The 13679-nt window shown below is 36.0% G+C and overlaps 1 non-coding gene across 1 annotated transcript; it reads right to left on the bottom strand.

Moving 5' to 3' along the window:
- Nucleotides 1-7984: 7984 nt before the first annotated feature.
- On the bottom strand, nucleotides 7985-8101 carry LOC119505822. The gene has a single exon (XR_005210858.1). It is a non-coding gene; the product is annotated as a U5 spliceosomal RNA (small nuclear RNA).
- Between the last annotated feature and the right edge of the window lie 5578 nt (nucleotides 8102-13679).

The following is a 13679-nucleotide window of genomic DNA, read 5'->3' as shown; positions in this document are numbered from 1 at the left end:
TTTCTATTGTCTGATACAAGAGGTAGAATATCTTCCCCTGAACCACAAGGCACCCCCTGGATAACCCAACTGCCCATCTTGACAGCCTAATTTGGGGAAACAATTCCCATGCAGTGAATAACACGCTCCATGCTACCTCTCTAATGAAAACACAGAATGAATTATTTTATGTCATGTTAACTCATACTCTGAAGCAGAGGTGTTTGTTTTCCTTCCTTTCGTCCTACCCATGGCCAACTGTGAAGGGAAACTTATGGCAGAAATGACCACAGAAGAAAACAAGTGATCGTGTCCTGGTCTACAATGATATATGAACCTGTCAGAAAATGTAGCTTGTTTGGCCTCCTTTGTGGTTGATAAGACTCTGTTTTGGAAACTATTTAACCATGAAAATAGTAAATACTTTGATTTACATATGTTTTATATTTTATCATCTCTTTTTACATTAAAAACTCATGAATTCAGAGGTAAGTGGGAAAGGGAGCAGGAGTGGAGGAGATCCAGAATTAGGCTATTACAGTTTCTCAAGATTTGATGAACGGTTCTTAAAGAATAACTAGGTTTTGAAATTAAAAAAAAAAAAATCAATGAATGTATTTTTTATTGTAGAATAAACACAAAATCAAAGACCAGAGTCCTGTTTACCCCTCTAGTTTGCGAGAAAAATCTCTTTTTTGCCTAAATACCCTAGATTTGAGTTTCAGCTCTTGATAGATATGTGAATGAACCTGACCTTCTACAATTTAAAAAATTAAATCTTTGGAGATAAAAGTCTATTATTATTCTCATTGGTATTGATAATTTTAATGGATCATTGGCTTTGATATTTAAAAAAAAAACTATTCGAAGGTTCTTTATTGATTGATTTTTTCATTGACTGACTTTCTGTGGGGCTCAAATCTATTTCTAGAGTAAAGCACCAACATTTTATAGTAAAAATAATGGTAAGAATGTTAGCTTACATTGATTTTATGCTTGTTTATGCCAGGCATTAATTATACTGGGTCCTTTGCATAAATTATATACTTGCTGACTACAATCTTCTGTCTTAATCGGAGCCCCTCAGCTGGGGAATAGTGACACCTAACAGTGAACCAGCCTCTGGTTGCAGAGAGAGCTGCCTCTCAGGCACTGGGCTGTGGGGGGGCTTCCTTTAGCAGAGCCAAGAACCTCTTCTAGAACCTGTATTTATAAACAGCTTTTATTCTTTTGATTGACTGGGGTGCTTTAGATTTTAGTGTCTTTAAGAAGTTTACTATAATTAAATTAATGTTTCACATCTACGATTACATCTTTGATTTTTTTTAAATTTTTTTACAAGCTCCACAATCTGAGCAATTTTTTTTACCTTTCTTAATCTCACTTTTATGATGCAAATAGGAATTCTGGAATAACTATTGGTAAAAATTGTGAACATTTTCTTATTCTTACAGATCCAAATTAGTTTCATCTAAGGAATGAACTTGCTGTATAGCTACCTAGATGGTACGCCTGTTTTCTTTTGTCTCCCTGAGGAAAGAATTTTGGAGCTTAAGGAAGCCGAGGAGGGGAAAGTTATTTTTTTGAAATGATGGGTGTTCTAGTTTGCTAATGCTGTCAGAATGCAAAACACCAGAAATGGATTGGTTTTTGTAAAAGGGGGTTTATTTGGTTACACAGTTACAGTCTTAAGGCCATAAAGTGTCCAACATAACACATCAACAATCGGGTACTTTCACTGGAGGATGGCCAATGGAATCCGGAAAACCTCTGGTAGCTGGGAAGGCACGTGGCTGGCATCTGCTCCAACTTTTGGTTTCAAAATGGTTTTCTCCTGGGATGTTCCTCTCTAGGCCACAGCTCCTCTTCAAAATGTCACTCTCAGTTGCTCTTGGGGCGTTTGTCCTCTCCTAGCTTCTCCAGAGCAAGAATTTGCTTTCAATGGCCATCTTCAAACTGTCTCATCTGCAGCTCTTCTCTCAGCTTCTGTGCATTCTTCAAAGTGTCCCTCTTGGCTATAGCAAGCTCTGTCCTTCTGCCTGAGCTTATATAGAGCTCCAGTAATTTAATTCAGACCCACCCTGAATGGGCGGGGCCATACTTCCATGGAAACCATCCAACCAGACTTATCACCCACAGTTGGGTGGGGCACATCTCCATGGAAACAACCCAATCCAAATGTTCCAACCTAATCAACACCAATACGTCTGCCCCCCACAAGACTGCATCAAAGAATATGGCTTTTGGCGGGACATAATATATCCAAACTTGCACAATGGGTGAGGCATTTTGAAATGGCAGCATATTGCGGTAGAAAAGCATAACTTAAGACTGGGGCAAGGGGTCTGCTCCCTGTTCTGCTCCTGCCTGGCCACGGAACCAGTTTTGGGTGTTTAAGAAAATCATGTGGCCATAAATGTGATCACTCTTGCAGACCCTTTCCCAAGTTGGGTCTCCTTGGGTGGTAAAGAGATAGAATTCTGCATAGCATGCTAAAAGGTCTGTGGCATTTTGCATAGCTGTTTGTTATTTCTGTTTGCTCTAAAGCAAAGAGCCCAATTAGCAGTCAACCCTGTGGGCACATTTACTGAGGGGTGGACTGACTTCCCCAAGGGCTTTGAATTTTTGTCCTTGTTATCACTAGGGCTCAGACTACATTTCATTCCACCAACTTGTTGAAAATATTTAAATATATGTAAAAAAGGTGATGTAATTTTCTCATGATAAAAGACTAAGTACAAAAGTATTCTGTGACAATTACTTCTGGTTTTAAAATTCTTGGCCACATTTGTCCCTGGGCTTCCTGTTCATAGCCTTGACAAAAGTAATATCTGTAAGCAATGCAATTTACATTCTTAGGGAAAAGCAGACACTTTCTAGTTTCATTACTAAAAAGACACAGCTATATATATGCTTTGGTTTCATCTGCCACTCAGGTGACAATGCTGCTCCATCACATACAATGAACAGAAAAGCCTATTTGTTTCTGAATCAATGTTAGAAAATTCAGATGAAAGTTGTTTAAGCACAAAGAGATTGTCATTGAAAGAAATTGTGCCAAATGCAAAACATCTACAATTATGTTCAAAGTCAGACTCTTTATTCCTTCTCTAATTATATGTCACAAAATTCTAAGGAAGTATTTGTGACATACTGTGACATATTTTCACATAGATATGTCACATACATGCAGCCATTGTTCCTTTAAGAGTTTAACTTTATGAGTAGGAAAATAATCTGTACTTGATCTAGTAGCCAAAACTATACTATGTAAAGAAATAAATGAATAAATAGTTAGATTAACAAACTGGTAATCAAGCTGTCCCTTTAAGGAAGGGGACCTTCCTTAGTAGTTGTTTTGCACTTACGGCATTCCATCTTCTTAAGTACATTGAAATGAATGGCTCCAATGAACTTCATGACTTTTGTTGAACAAAAAGAAGAATGAAACAAATGTGAAATACTCCCAGAGCTTTTAAGCTTCCTATGTTGTTGATACTTACACTATTCAACTTATTTCATTTCATTTTCTCAGTGGTAACCAGTAACTACAAAAATCTACTTTAATCTCCATTGGGGCTGTCCATTCAGGAGCTTAGTTTTGAGCTGCAATGGCTCACCTTGCACTTGATAATAGTGAGGGCCCCATTTTTGGATCACACAAATAGCTGTGCAATCTCTGGATTCCCCTGAGTAGCATTTTTATTTCGACTTTCCTACTCAAAGCATCACAAAGGCCCATAACATGTACATTTCCTGATAGACAAATATATCTATGGAGAATTTAACATATTTAAATAATAGCATCAAAGGAAGCAGTGTTTAACCAACAAACACTTTTGAAAATTATACTTTTTCCTTCTATTTTTAAGATTCATTAATGGCGCTCAGAAAACTTTTCAAATTTCTAGAAACCTAGAAAGAAAATTAAGCCTTCATGTGAAAAATGCATGGCATTCTCTTATATATGACTGGAAGTTTTAAACAAATTACCAAAATCAAATGATAAATTGATGACAGAAAAGAAAATAAATAGAACCCCTTACTTAACCCTACTGTAGACACTCCCCAATAGCCTGGTGTATTAGTTAGGGTTCTCTAGGGAAACAGAATCAACAAGAGATATCTATAAATATAAGATTTTATAAAAGTGTCTCACACAAGTGTGGGTATGCACAAGTCCAAATTCTGTAGAAAAGGCAGCAAACTGGCAACTCTGATGAAGTTGTTCAATGAACTCCTCAGATAGCGAACTGGCAACTCTGATGATGTTCAATGAAATCCTCAGGAAAAGCTTTGCTGGCTAGCCAAAGAAGAACTGAAGGTCCTCTATCTGTCTGGCTTAAAAGTCTTCAACTGGTTGGATTAAATCCAGCTGATTGAATTCTCTCATTGTGGAAGACACACCCTTTGTTGATGTTATCAGTCACAGCTGCAGTCAGTTGACTGATGATTTAATAAACTAGCCTTCTGGTTTATTAACCAGCCACAAATGTCCTTGCATTAATGGTTAGGACACCATCACCTGGCCAAGTTGACACATGAACCTAACCATAACACCTGGTTAGGTTGTTAAAATCATTGGGCTGAAATTTGATTTAATACTTAATATTTTCATCAATGTAATATATACATATAAAAATCAAGAATTACAGAGGTTATAATTAACAGTACAAATCTTCTGTCCCCATTTTTGATCCTCAGAGATAATTACATCATTACTTTAACAAAATAGGCTTGTATTAAAAACTCATCAATTTAATTTATCAAGAAATAATACATATCTATTGCCTTCCTAGTTGTGTGTGCAAAGGTTTTATTTAAGAGCTACTCATCACCTCCCCTCCATTATTTCCTTCCACCTTTTGATGGTTATGATATAAATTTTAAAATTTCCCTTTGGTTTCCTTTTTTGCATTAAACTTCTATTGCTTTTTCTGTCATCTTTAGAACATACCCCTTGCTTCCAACAATGTACAAAGTAAGGAGTATAATAACTGCACTATCCCCTTTACTTCTGCTGCTTCTTTCTCCCAATGGCTTTCTGTGGTATATTTGCTATTTTTACTTTCAGGTGTAGCATTTACATTTAGTTCAGTAACTGTAAATGAACTTCCTATTATCTGTCTGCAGGTTGAAAAATAATTAAAGATTTTAATTTTGATTCAAAAAAAAATTTATGCTGAAATATTTGAAAATCAAATGGAGTATCTTTTCTTATACTCCATAAATTGCACAAAAGTATGCCTCATTTTAATTTGCTTCTTATTTTTACTGTGAATTAATTGTACATTTTTGTCAGGCATTTCTAATTGCCATCTTTTTTTCTTGATAGGAGAAGAAATTAGGTTTAAGCAATTATGAAATTATAAAGTAACATAAAAAGGCTTACAAAGATGGTGGCCCTTTTGAAAACAGAAGGAAAGGGTATCAGGGTGTTAATAGATATTGAATGGATTAAGTCAGCCAGATCAAGGGACATGTGCATGTTGCTGAGATGTTGTAGGGAAGCAGAAAAAAATAAGAACCAAAGACTGCTTTCATCCTTTTTTTAGCACAGAAATGCAAGGAGCAAGGATTCTAGTTGGACTTCTATCAAGTAGAGCTGAAGTCTTGGCAAAGGTGAAACTTGCATGGAGAGCTCCTAGTTGCCTTGGCAACGGAGCTCCAGTCTCATGATAATGATGTTATAAAGAGCAAAGCTACATGCAAATACAATGATTAATTAAAGACAGAACTTGCCATGCTTCAGTCAGCTCAACTAGGGGAAGGTCTGTGGGGAATGTGGGCATGGAGTATGCAGGAGGCAAAAGACATTCTCATCAGGGACAGATTGTAAGGGTTTGTTGATTGGTAAATTTTTGGCTATTATAGACCTCCTGGATCTCACACTGCTTTTAATCATTGTCAGGGAGGATGATAAATCAACTACATGCCACCCTGCATGAGATCATCCCTGCAGAGAAGGAAACCCTAAGTGGAGCCTTGTGGTTCTGTTATTGCTACCACTCAAACTGTGCTGGGTCTTCATTTCTGCTGTAACACACACACACACAAATTGAAAATGCTCTGCTTGTTCCTGCCATGTCCTCTTTCTTATCAATTCAATATAATTCAATATAATATAATTCAATACAATATAATTCAATATAATATCTCTCCAGCCTTTACCTGTTCCCTGAGCATATGCATTAACATGATCTGCTTTTATTGGTAACCTGGATAATTTCTTGTTTGGGCACAATGGAACCGATTACCTATTATTTCACTTCATGTATGTTAAAAACAGTCAGAAACTCCAGAGAACAAATTAGATATGATTTTTATCCCTTTGTAATAAGCCATTGTGATTAACTAGATTACTTTTCCATTTCATTTGCAAAATTTGTCATTCCAGTTTTAGTTCTTTAACGTAGGTAGTAGCTTTAAGCTTTCTGCAAATGAGCAGTTCTTGAGCAGAAGCCAGTTGCTTCTTGTATGCAGTCAGTTTAAGGTAGCACAGTCTGAGAGCATAGATGCAAAATTAGTATAAATTCTGACTGATTGGTAGTTTTGAAAAGAATAGGAGTTTCATATAGACTAGGTGGGAAATAGGGCAGTGAATGATTACTTATATCTTTGCCTTGAGCAAAGGTGAAACGATTCTGACTCAAACTTTGACTCCGAAGACATTTTTTCTGTAGTAGCTCCTGAAAATATGCCTGATGTATGTTTAATTTCTATGATCATCATTGTTCTCTCTGATTTAGAGGCAGATCCTATGAGTTAGTTCAAAGCTAATGAAGAGATGATTCAAATCTTTCTGTTTTTCACTCTATCCTTGAAGTAATGGGATATTAGCCTAAACTCTCTGAAGTGTAATTTCCTCATCTATAAAATGAAAATGATTTGCAACTCATAAGGATGTCTATGGATTAAATAATATATCACTGGGTATATAGAAATAATCTTTATTATAATTTTTATTAAGCACTTACTATATGCCATAGACTGTTTCAAGTGCTTTACATATATTAATCATAGTTATTTGTCCTACCATTTTTTTGTTTTTCCTTTTAATTTTTATTCAAGTAACATAGAAATGATCTAAAATGACCCTTTTAACAATATTCACAAATATAATTCAGTGCTGCTAATTACATTCACAATGTTTTGCTACCATCACCACTATACATTAGCAAAATTTTATAATAAACTCCATTAGAAATAATTCCCCATACCTACCCCCAAACCAGCCCCTGCTAACCAATATTCTTGATTCTGACTCTATGAATTTGCTTATAATTATTTCAAATCAGTGAGACTATATAATGTCTTTTTGTGTCTAGCTTATTTCACTCATATAAAAGGTTCATCTATGTTGTCACATGAGTCACAACTTCTTTCCTTTTTTAATGCTGAATAATATTCCATTTTATGTGTATACCACATTTTATCTGTTCATTGGTTGATGAATACATGGGTTATTTCCATCTTTTTGCAATTGTGAATAATGCTACTATGAACCTCAGTGTTCAAACATCTGTTCAGTTCCCTGCTTTGTTTCTTTCGGGTATATATCTAGTACTGGGATTGCCTAGTCATATGAAAATTCAATACCTGCAATTCTGGGGACCACCAAAGTGTCTTCCACAGTGACTGCACCATATTGCATTGCCACCAGCAATGAATGAGTGTTCCTATTTCTCCACATCTTCTCCCAAACTTATATTTTTCTGTTTTTTTTTTTTTATGGCAAAAATTCTAATGAGTGTGAAATGGTGTGGCACTTTTTTTTTTTTTTTTTTAGTTGAGGATTCTCCTGGTTTATTAAGTACGTCTTGTGTAGATTAAAGAGCCCTTAGCACAACAGAAGAAACCAAACACAACCCACGTTTCATAAACAAATGAAAACTGCCGAGTACTAATTGAACGCTGCAATAAGAACGAACAGTTACGCTGTAAATAAACAGTTTCATATATAAGTGGAAAACAAACAACGATCTAATTTTTTTACACTATAATAAGCCTTGCAGATTGCAAGACCTCAAAAAATTGGGTACAAACTCAGAGTTGTTTCTCTCCATAGAAATCTTTAGTAAAAGGCGAAAGATTTATACGATCTGAAGAGAAACCAGAGTATATGGTGTGGCACTTTTGATTTGACTTCCTCTAACAGTAAGTGATGTTAAGCATCTTTTCAAGAGCTTTTTAGCCATCTGTGTATCTGCTTTGGAGAAATATCTATTCAAGTCTTTTGTCTATGTTTTGATTGGGTGTTTGCTTTTTTATTGATAGTTGTAGGATTTCTTTATATATTGTAGATCTTAAACCCTTATTGGATATGTGGTTCCCAAATATTTTCTCCCATTGAGTAGGCTGCTTTTTCACTTTCATGATGGAGTCAGATAAACAAAATGTTTTAATCTGATGAGGTCCCATTTATCTATTTTTCTTTTGTTGCTTGTGCTTTAGGTGTAAATTCTAAGAAACCACTGCCTAACACAAGATCCTGAAGAGGCTTCCCTACATTTTCTTACAGGAATTTTATAGTCCTGTTTCTTATAATTAGGTCTTTGATCCATTTTTAGTTAATTTTTGTATGTGATGTGAGATAGATGCCCTCCTTCATTCTTTTGCATATGGATATCCAGTTCTCCTAGCACCACCTGTTAAAGAGACTATTCTGTCCCTATTGAGTGGACCTGGCAGCCTTGTCACGTATCAATTGGCCATAGGTATGAAGGTCTATTTCTGATCTCTCAATTCAATTCCATTGGTCCATATATCTGTTCCTGTGTCAGTACCATGCTATTTTGAACACTAGCTTTGTAATAAATTTTAAAGTCAGGAAATATGAGTCCTCCAACTTTGTGCTTCATTTTCAAGATGGTTTGGCAATTTGTGGCCCCATACCCTTCCAAATAAATTTGATCATTGACTTTTCTATTTCTGCAAGTAGGCTGTTGGAATTTTGATTGGTATTGCACTGAATCTGAAAATCATTTTGGGTAGAACTGAGATCTTGACAATCAATGACCATGGAATGTCCTTCCATTTATTTAGATCTTCTCTGATTTCTTTTAGCAAAATTTTGTAGATTTCCATGTATAAGTCTTTTACACCCTTTGTTAAATTTATTCGAGATATTTGATTCTTTTAGTTGCTATTGTGAATGGAATTTTTCCTTGACTTATTCCTCAGATTGCTCATTGCTAGTGTATAGAAACACTACTGATTTTTACATGTTGATCTCATACTTATTAGCTCTAGTAGCTTTATTGTAGATTTTTCAGGACCTTCTATATATAGGATCTTATCACCTGCAAATTTGTGGTTCTGTTTCCAATCTGCATGCCTTTTATTTCTTTTTTCTTGTGTAACTGCTCTGGCTAGAAATTCCAGCACAATGTTGAATAACATTGTGCCGGTGGGCATCTTTGTCTTGTTCTGGATCTTAGAGGGAAAGATTTCAGTCTTTCACCATTGAGTACAATGTTAACTGATGATTTTTCACATAAGACCTTTATCATGTTGAGTAAATTTCCTTCTATTCTTATTTTTCTAAGTGCTTTTATCAAGAAAGGATGCTGGATTTCGTCAAGTGCCTTTTCTGTGTGAACTGAAATGGTCATGTGTTTTTTTCCCCTTCATTCTGTTAATGTGGTGTATTGCATTACTTGATTTTCTTGTGTTGAACCACCCTTGCATACCTGGGATAAAATCCACTTGATCATGGTGTATAATTTTTTTAATGTGTGGTGAATTCTATTTTCTGGTATTTCATAGAGGATTTTTGCATCTATATTCATAGAGAGATTGGTCTATAATTTTCTTTTCTTATAGTATCTTTATCTGGCTTTAGCATAAGGTGATGTTGGCCTCATAGAATGTGCTAGTTAAGAGTTCCCTCCTTTTCAGTTTTTCAGAAGAGCTGGAGCAGGATTGGTATTTATTCTTCTTAGAGTGGTAGGTACAATTTACCTGTGAAGTCATCTGGTCCTGGGTATTTCTTTGTCAGAAAGTTTTTGGTGCTGATTCAATCTCTTTACTTGTAATTGGTCTGTTGAAATCTATTTCTTCTAGAGTCAGTGTAGGCAGTTCATTTGTTTTTAGGAATGTACTCATTTCATCTAGGTTGTCTATTTTGTTGGCACACAGTTGTTCATAGTATCCTTTTATGATCCATTTTATTTCTGTGGGGTAAGTGGTAATGTTCCCCCCCTCGTTTCTGATTTTATTTATTTGCATCTTCTCTCTTTTAGTCTTTGTCAGTCTAGCTGAAAGTATGTCAATTTTATTGTTCTTTGCAAAGAACAAACTTTTGGTTTTGTTAATGCTCTTTGTTGTTTTTCTAATTCTCTATTTGTTTATTTCTGCTCTCATCTTTGTTATTTCTTTCTACTTGCTTTGTATTTGGTTTGCTATTCTTTTCCTGCTCCTCCAGGTGTGCAGTGAAGTATTCGATTTAAGTCTTTCTTCTTTTTTAATGTAAGCATATATGGCTATAGATTTCCCTTACAGCACTGCCTTTGCTACATCTCATCAGTTTTTATATGTTGTGTTCTCGTTTTCATTCATTTCAAGATATTTACTGATTTCCCTTGTAATTTCTTCTTTGACCCATTGATTGTTTAAGAGTATGTTATTTAACTTCTATATTTATGAATTTTTCAGTTCTCTGCCTATTATTAATTTCCAGCTTCATTCTATTATGGTCAGAGAAAATGCTTTGTGGAATTTCAATCTTTTTATAGTTATTGAGACTTAGATTTGTGACCCAACATGAGCTCTATCCTGGAGAATGATCCATGTGCAGTTGAGAAGAATGTATATCCTACTGTTTGGGGTGCAATGTCTTGTCTTTTAGGTCTAGTTCATTTAGGTCTGGTTCATTTATCATATTATTCAAGTTCTCCGATTCCTTATTGATCTTCAGTCTAAATGTTCTATCTGTTGATTATAGTGGTGTATTAAAGTCTCCAACAGTTTCTGTAGAGGTGTCTATTTCTTCCTTCAGTTTTGCCAGTGTTTACCTCATGTATTTTGGGTCACCATGGTTAGATGCATAAGTATTTATGATTGATATTCTTTCTTGGTGGATTGCCCCTTTTATTAGTAGATAGTGTCCTTCTTTGTCTCTTGTAACAGCTTTTGACTTACAGTCTATTTTGTCCAACAGTAATATAGCTATTCCAGCTCCTTTTTGGTTATATTTTTCCATCCTTGCACTTTAAACCCATTTGTGTCTGTGGATCTAGTGAGTCTCTTGTAAACAACATAAAGTTGGATCATACTTTTTTAGCTACTCTGCCAATCTATGTCTTTTGATTGGGGATTTAAATCCACTAACATTCAGTGTTGTAACTGTAAAGGCAATACTTACTTCAGCCATTTGTCCTTTGGTTTTTTTATATATCATGTATTATTTTTGTCTCTCTTTTCCTTTATTGCACCTTCTTTTCATGTGTAGTTGATCTTTTGTGGTGTATCCGTCTGATCCCTTTCTCCTTTATGTTTCTGTGCATTTTTAAAATTCTTTCTGGTTACCCTGGGGTTTTTATTACCCAACCTATGTCTATAACTTTCTAATTTGAAAAGATGCCAGTTTAGCTACTTTAGCATACATGTTCTCTGTTCCTATATCCCTCCATTTCACTTCTTTATATTGCTTTTGTTCCATATTACCTCTTTATATTTTGTATATCCATTATCAGGAAATATGACTTCCTGTTCAATTGCATTCTGACTCTAATAGGAACTAAAGTGGAGAGTTATATATTGAAGATACAGAATAGTTGGATTTTGCATTGATCCTTTCACTTACCTTGACTGACAATCTTCACTTCTTCCCACTACTCCAAGCACTATCTCTTGTCTCTTCCTTCCAACCTGAAAACTCCCTTTAATAATTCTTGCAAGGCAGGTCCTTTTTGGTGAACTTTCCCAGTTTCTGTTTATCTGTAAATATTTGAAAATCTCCCTCATTTTGGAAGGACAGTTTTGCCTGATAAAGAATTTTGGGCTGGCAGTTTTTCTCTTTTGATACCTTAAATATATCATACCACTGCCTTCTTGCCTTCATGGTTTCTGATGAGAAATCAAAACAGTCTTACTGAGGATCCCTTGTAAGCAATGAATCACTTTTCTCTTGCTGTTTTTAGAATTCTCTATTTATCTTTGGCATTTGAAATTCTGGCATAGATCTTGGAGGAGGTCTGTTAGGATTTATTCTGTTTGGAGTAAGTTGTGCTTCTTGGACATGTATATTTATGTAGCTCATAAGAGTTGGGAAATTTTCGGCCATTATTTATTCAAATATTCTTTCTACCCCTTGTCCCTTCTCTTCTCCTTCTGGGATCTCCATGATGTGTATGTTTGTATGCTTCATGCTGTCACTCAGGTCCCTGAGAAACTGCTCAGGTTTTTCTATGCTTTATTTATTCTTCCAGCTGTATGATTTCAATTTTCCTGTCTTTAGTTCACTGATTCTTTCTTCTGCCTGTTCAAATCTGCTGTTCTATGCCTCTAGTGTATTTTTAATCTTCATTATTATGGCTTTCCTCCCCATAATTTCTGTTATGCCTCTTTGTAAACTTTTGAATTCTACTTTTTTTTTTATTAAATTCAGTTTTATTGAAATCCATTCACACACCATACAATCATCCATGATATACAATCCACTGCCCACAGTATGATAACTTAGTTAATCGTTCATCACCACAATCTATCTCTGAACAGTTTCCTTACATCAGAAAGAACCAGAACAAGAATAAAAAATAAAAGTGAAAAAAGAACACCCAAATCATCCCCCCATTCCACCCCATTTGTCCTTTAGTTTTTATCCCCATTCCTCCACTCATCCATACACTAGCTAAAGGGGGTGTGATCCACAAGGTCTTCACAATCACACTGTCACCCCTTGTACTCTACATTATTATATAATTGTCTTCAGGAGTCCAGACTGCTGGGTTGGAGTTTGGTAGCTTCAGGTATTTACTTCTAGCTATTCCAGTACATTAAAGCCTAAGAGGTGTTATCTATATAGTGCATAAGAATGTCCACCAGAGTGACCTCTCAACTCCATTTGGAATCTCTCAGCCACTGAAACTATTTCGTCTCATTTTGCATCCCCCGTTTGGTCAAGAAGATACTCTCAGTCCCACGATGCCGGGTCCACATTCATCCCCGGGAGTCGTACTCTGTGTTGCCAGGGAGATTTACACCCCTGGGGGTTGGGTCCCACGTAGGGGGGAGGGCAGCGAGTTCACCTGTCGAGATGGCTCAGTTAGAGAGAGAGAGGGCCACATCTGAGCAACAAAGAGGTACTCAGGGGGAGACTCTTAGGCACCATTACATACAACTTTAGACTCTCCTTTGTGGTAATGAGCCTCATAAGGGCAAGTCCCATGCTCGAGGGCTCAGCACATCAAACCGCCAGTCCCGATGCTCGTGACAATATCAACACCAGTCCAGGTGAGGATGTCCAACACATCCGCACCTTCCCCCAGATCCTCAGGGCTGGGGAGGGGGAGGCTGTAAATATATTTTTTATTGCTGCCCAAATTACTCTAGGATGTGTCACTATTTCACTCCAGCCTATACTAACCTACCGTATCTCACTTCCTATTCAAAATTCCATGCAATTGTGGTGTCTGAACAAATCTACTGTAGAGTTGTACCGTTTAGAAAATTTAGATCCTGTACCAAATAGATATCTA

Source organism: Choloepus didactylus, chromosome 10 (assembly GCF_015220235.1).
Source record: "Choloepus didactylus isolate mChoDid1 chromosome 10, mChoDid1.pri, whole genome shotgun sequence".
Taxonomy (NCBI): Eukaryota; Metazoa; Chordata; class Mammalia; order Pilosa; family Megalonychidae; genus Choloepus; species Choloepus didactylus.
The sequence above is the reverse complement of the archived record's forward strand: the minus strand, read 5'-3'. Positions and strand labels throughout refer to the sequence as shown.